Below are 6,326 nucleotides of genomic sequence, written 5' to 3'. Positions count from 1 at the left end.
AAACGAACTATTCATGATATGCACTCTGCTATAACAAGGACTAATTTCTAATCACAGAACTTTTGTAAACTTGGCAATGGGACCTTTGCTTCCAACTTAGGCTCCTTCCTTGGCTTAGGGAAGAAAAGTGACAACTTCTCCCCTAATACAGAACAAGTTTACCTTCTAAGTAAATTTTTGACTAATGGTCACTTCTATAATTTTTTAACTGTATGAAACATCTCCTTTTATTGCTATTAATAACCCACATGCAGCATCATTGAGTCTATAATTGAAGGGATTTTCATAGCAGAATTTCACTTAAGAGTTTAAAATGCAGTATGTTTAGTGATGATATGGTATCCAATGAAAAAGTAAGAAATATTAAAATAATGCAATAGTAAGTGTCCTTTGTAACCAAGTATCATGCTAAGACAAAAGGCTAATATCCCAAGCAATCACAAATAACTCTTACAAGTAAATAAGAAAATAATCAATCAATTTTTTTTCAAAATGGGCAAAGGATATGAACAGGCAAGCCATAGAAGAATATGATAATATGAAGGTATGAGAAGATGTCCAACTTTACTGTTAAATAAATAAAAATTAAAGAAACCTGTAGCTACTGTTTTCAAGACTGGCAAAGAGTAAAGTGATTGATAATATTGGGCTGGCAAGGGTGGAGAAAAAGTGCACTCTTCTACATTATTGGCAAGTCTATAAATTGGTACAATGATTTAGATGGCAATTTGAAAACATCTGTTAACATTTTTAAATGTAAATATCTTTTGATCCTGCAATTCATGGCTAGAAATTTATATTACAGGGGAAAAATACTCCCCAAGTGTGCAAAGATATATGAATAAGAAGGCTTATTACAGCATCATTTGTTACAGTTTAAAAAAAAAAAAAAAAAAGGAAAAGAAACACCAAAACCAGAAAACACCCAAATATAAGGAATTGATTGATTAAATGGTATTAACCAGACCACTCCCTCCACCACCCAATGCTGGACAGCCCTTTAAAAAGAACACAGAAAGATGTCCAAGACACACTGTTAGGTGAAAAAGACAAGTTTAAAAGCAATATGGATATGATCCACTTTTGTGATAAAATGTTTTAACTAAGTTAAACATAATATGCATATACTGTATACCAAAAAAGGTAAGAATTGACAACAAACCTATTGGATTCTATTTTTTAAAAAACTTCTGTTGTCTACATTAAGGATTTATGAAAGCTTTTATATTTTTATATAATATTTTTGTTTCTACTAAAAATATTTTATAAAAACAACAACAAATATAATAGGCTGAAAGAGTCTTTGTAATAAATAAATGATTTTAGGGAGTGTTAAATTAGGAATTAATACAGACTAACAGTCAAGTCATCTCACTCCCTTTTTGCTCTACAGACATGGCTACAAAAGCAGACGACACACAGCAACTGAAAAAAATATATATATTTTCTCCTTGTTCTAAATGTTCTAAATTAATTAATCAATTAATGTTCTAAAATGTTCTAAATTAGATTGTAGTTCATATAATAGTGTAAAATCGGGCCAAAAGTTTTCCCAGAATAGATCTTTCATTGTTATTGGCCAGGACAGTAACACGTGGGGCAGTAAATCAAAAGATCAAAGAATCCTCTACCACCACTCTCCTACTTGGGATGCCAAATTGAGGTGTTCACAGGTTTGCATAGACTCTACATAGTCAAAGAACTATGCTCATTGAGCAGGTGGACCCAGGTTACTTAGAGTCTAAAGCTTATGATGTTTCAGTTTGTTATTGATGTACTGTCCTGATGCCAGATGAGTTAGCACAGAAGTCTGTAAGAATATTCCTGGAAGCCCCTGCTACATCAGGACAGCCAGTAGTAACTCCATACAGAAGTGACTGTGAACAACATGAATATATCCCTGTAATCCAAATGTATCCCCAACTCAACTTCTCTTTGTCCACAGCCACTCCAGCACCACCTGACATCAAGGGAAATGGGAGTGAAAAGAGGCAGCAGTCTTAATAAGTGGTATTCATCAATTATGTTTAAAATGTCTTACTTCTGTAAATTTGACAATGATCTTGTAAATACATGGCTAGGGCTACTGCAAGCAGGAGCCCCTGAAACTTAAAAGCCATTGTTTCACAGTAAATTCACCTCTGTTCAAGGGTCCAGTGGAGCATTGGGCCTCCCTCCCCTTGCATTTATTTTGACAGAGATCCAAAAAGATAAATAAAACTATCCTTCTAAAGAAGCTCAATATACATGGCACTTTATTCCATATCAAACAATATTACTTAATCCTTTGGGAAACGTCAGACTTCTTTTCCCACAAATATAGGATGATTGAGCACTGGAGAATCTGCAATCCAGATCCACACTACAGATTTGAGGCATATGTTAAAATATTCTCAGGTAGTTTTGACTTTAAGTACAAACACCATTTAAACAGTCTTGGATAGTCAAGGGTCCTGCTGCCCTCAAATTTTCTGTTGTTTCCTTCCTATTATCAACACTTGCTCTTAGAAAACATAGAGGAAAAGCCCCTTGACATTAGTTTTGACAATGACTTTTTGGATATAACACCAAAAGCACAGGCAACAAAAGTAAACAAGTGGGATTACATCACATTAAAAAGTTTCTGCACAGCAAAGGAAACAATCAGCAAAATGAAGGAACCTATGAAATGGGAGAAAATAATTGCAAACCGATTATCTGATGGGGAACTAGTATCCAAAAGCATATAAGGAACTCAACAACTCAATATTGTGCCAAAAGCACAAATAACCTGATTAAAAAATGGGCAAAGGACCTGAATAGACATTTTTCCAAGAAGATATACAAATAGCCAACAGATATATAAAAACTCAAATGACAACAGGTGTTGGTGAGGCTGTAGAGAAAAGGGAACCCTCGTGCACTGTACGTGGGAGTGTAAATTCTCTCTTTTTTTTTTTTTTTTTTTTGAGACGGAGTCTTGCTCTGTCGCCCAGGCTGGAGTGCAGTGGCGTGATCTCAGCTCACTGCAAGCTCCACCTCCCGGGTTCACACCATTCTCCTGCCTCAGCCTCCCCGAGTAGCTGGGACTACAGGCGCCCGCCGCCACGCCTGGCTTATTTTTTGTATTTTTAGTAGAGATGGGGTTTCACCGTGTTAGCCAGGATGGTCTCGATCTCCTGACCTCGTGATCCGCCCGCCTCGGCCTCCCAAAGTGCTGGGATTACAGGTGTGAGCCACCGCGCCTGGCCCGGGACTGTAAATTCTTACAACCATTACGGAAAACAATACAGAGGCTGTTCCAAAAACTAAAAATAAAACTATCACATGATCCTGCAATCCCACTTCTGGAAAATAAAGCGAAAACAGTATGTCAAAGAGATATTTGCACCCTATGTTCATTCACTGCAGCATTATTCACAATAGCCAAGATGCGGAAACCACCTGACAGAAGAATGGATAAGGAAACTGTCATCTATGTATATACATATATATATATATATATATTCAAGCTTACAAAAGAAGGAAATCTTGCCATTTGTGACAACATGAGTGAATTTAGATGGTATTATTCTAAGTGAAATAAGCTAGGTACAGAAAGCCAAATACTACACAATCTCACTTACATGTGGAATAAACGGAGAATAGAATAGTAGTTGCCAGAACTCATAGAAATAAACAGAGAATAGAACAGTAGTTGCCAGGGGCTGGGAGCTGAGGCAAATGGAAGAGTCAGTCAAAGGATACAAACTTTAAAATGAATAAATTCTGGAGATCTAATGTACCGCATGGTGATCATACTTAATAATGTACTATCTATTTGAAATTTGCTAAGAGAGATCTTCAGTGTTCTTACCACACACACAAAAATGGTAACTATGTGAGGTGATATGTTAATTAGCTTGAGGTATCACAATGTATATTAAAAACCACATTGTTATATCTTACATATGCAGAATAAAAAATTTTAAAATAGCTCTTTGGGGAAAAATCATATAAAATTATTCATACTGAGGACTAGATGGTAATGTCCAAAGTGTTTTACTTCTGCACTAAAAATTAAGGACAAATCCCTCCCCTTCTGCCACACAGGTAACTGCTTTCGTAGCCCCATTGTGAGGTATATATGCTCACCATCTGGTAGTCAGGAGAGCAGCAAGGCCCAAGACCTTGGTCAAAGAAACAGCATTCCCACAGTACTCTAGACACCAGCAGCCCTCCCGTCTTCTAACTTTCCAAACAGAGACTCCCTTCCATTGGCTTCACCCGTAGTAGCAGCAAGTAGTATCCCAAAACACCAAGAAGGAAAGATTTGATCTATAGTACACACACACACACACACACACACACACACACACACACGCACAGTGCACATTGTTGCCTTACAAAGGGGATCTCTAAACTTTTTGTGAAGTATTACTTTTTCTATCTTTCCAGTTTCCATACATCCATGGGTTAGGCACTGTGGATACAATATTGAACAACCTAAACACAAACCCTGCCCTTAGGGAGTTTATAGTCTAGTGGAAAAGACCAACAATTAATATTGCAAATACATGGGAAAGTAGAGTATAATGGGAGAACCAGGGAGAGGAAACACATTCCCTGTGTTTGCCAGAAACACAGGGAATCAGGAAGAGAGGTCTTCCAGAAGAAGGAATATCTAAATTGAGACTTCCAGTGTATAAGCAGACATGAGTCAAGGGAAAGAGGCTTGATTGGTAGAGGTGAGGGCTCAGGCAGATTGATCAGCCTGAACAAAGGCCTGGAGGCCAAAAGAGAATGGGATATATGCCAGAAATTGCAGAAGCTCAGTAAGTGTAGGTCAGAGCCTACACTGTGTGTTAGTGGAGGTGAGGAGTGAGAGAGAAGGCTGGAGAAGTTAGGGAAAGTGGGGTGTCTAATCACAAAAGGCTTTGTAACTCATATTGAGAAACTTGGGCTGTATCTTAAGGATCCAGAGTAGCCTTTAAAAGACCTTAAATAGGAGAGTGACAGATTTGCATTTTATAGAAAGATCCCTCTGGCTGCAGTGTAGAGAATACATCAGACGCAGTGTGGGAAGCAAATTTGGGCGGGAAAGGAGGGAAATAATACAGCAGAGAGGGGATAATGACATTTTTAAACTAATTGATTTTGAGGCATCTATGGGACATCCAAGGGGAGATGTCCAGTGGTTAGTGAGACAGCTGGGCCTGGAGCATGAGAGAAAGATCTGAACTAGGGATTTAGCTTTGGAAGTCACCAGCAGAGAAACGGTTACTGGAATTACTGGGGAGGAAAGCATTGCCTTGGTTAGGTGGGATAGGGGTCGGGGACATGAAGACTACAGTGAGAATTACAGACCAAGAACAACCTAACACTGAAGATACCTAACACTGAAGGAACAGCAGAAGAGTCCTGGGTGAGTATGGAGAGACGTGCAGCAGTAAAGTAGGAGAGGGAGTGTAATCATTTGAAGGTTTCAGTGTTCCTTGGGAGTTCCTGCTGGCAGATGGTGTCAGTGATCCACTGGGAGTTCTACTAGTATTACTTCAAGACCCACCATTAGTTTTCCATTTATCAAAGAGGACCCTGACCTACAGTGTCAACTTGAAAGGGTGTATTACGCAACTCAGTGAAGAATAGTTACAAATGCTTTCGAGTCCCCTTCCATGCCATAAAATAAACATGCTGCATCTTCTCCAACGAGAGAGGGTGGTGAGCCCCCCTGACAGAGGAAGGATGGTTGCCAGGAAAAACATTAGGCTGTTTTGGCCTCTTCCTAGTTAGGCATTTCCCTCTTCAGATTAGAGTTACACACACTTGTGGTAAGGGTTTACTATTATGTCAAATTGTTCCCTTGATGTACAGTTATAAAAATTTGACTTCATTGAATTTCCATAACTCTCCGTTCTTTTGTAGAGTTTTGCTACTTCATTTCAGAAGATATTTACAAATGTGATGTTACAAATCAGAAATGATTGAGGAACTCAGCAGTACATCATAAACTAGGTCTTCTTCAACAGTCTCAAAAGATGAACACGGAGAAAACAAAAAAAACCCCCAAACTTCTATGCTGAGAAATCTTGAAGGGCCTTGTGGTCTAACAAGCCTCAGTTTAAACCCAGTGCCACCACTCATTAGCAGTGTGACTTTGGATATATGTTCCTTAATTTCAGAATCTCAGTTTCCTCATCTTAAAATGGGGATAGCAATACCTATCTTGTAGGCAACCGAGGAATTAGAAGAAACATGTATTGAGCTATCATCATATATTAGAGACAGCTCAAAGTACTTTCCATAGATTAATGCATTTAATCTACCAGATGCCTATGACCGAGGCAAAGAAAGGTTAGATAACTTAC

The sequence above is a fragment of the Mandrillus leucophaeus genome, unplaced genomic scaffold (genome assembly GCF_000951045.1).
Source record: "Mandrillus leucophaeus isolate KB7577 unplaced genomic scaffold, Mleu.le_1.0 Scaffold353, whole genome shotgun sequence".
In the NCBI taxonomy this organism is placed as follows: domain Eukaryota; kingdom Metazoa; phylum Chordata; class Mammalia; order Primates; family Cercopithecidae; genus Mandrillus; species Mandrillus leucophaeus.
This window is presented reverse-complemented; position numbering follows the sequence as displayed.